Below are 598 nucleotides of genomic sequence, written 5' to 3' on the forward strand. Positions count from 1 at the left end.
CGAAATATTTCAAAGTCCCAGCGGCGTATTGCTTCGCCTCTTAGAACCGATTAGTCGAAAATTTTAACAATCATATTTTTGCATTCTGTACCGTGGATCCATCGTTAAACGCTATTAAACTAACGTCCGTGATGGTATAAATGCAGATTTTCGCTCCGTTTAGCCAAAATAACGAACTTTAGGTGCGCTCCGAAATATTTCAAAGTCCCAGCGGCGTATTGCTTCGCCTCTTAGAACCGATTAGTCGAAAATTTTAACAATCATATTTTTGCATTCTGTACCGTGGATCGATCGTTAAACGCTATTGAACTAACGTCCGTGATGGTATAAATGCAGATTTTCGCTCCGTTTAGCCAAAATAACGAACTTTAGGTGCGCTCCGAAATATTTCAAAGTCCCAGCGGCGTATTGCTTCGCCTCTTAGAACCGATTAGTCGAAAATTTTAACAATCATATTTTTGCATTCTGTACCGTGGATCCATCGTTAAACGCTATTAAACTAACGTCCGTGATGGTATAAATGCAGATTTTCGCTCCGTTTAGCCAAAATAACGAACTTTAGGTGCGCTCCGAAATATTTCAAAGTCCCAGCGGCGTA

This window comes from Osmia lignaria, unplaced genomic scaffold (assembly GCF_051020975.1).
Source record: "Osmia lignaria lignaria isolate PbOS001 unplaced genomic scaffold, iyOsmLign1 scaffold0168, whole genome shotgun sequence".
Classification (NCBI taxonomy): Eukaryota; Metazoa; Arthropoda; class Insecta; order Hymenoptera; family Megachilidae; genus Osmia; species Osmia lignaria.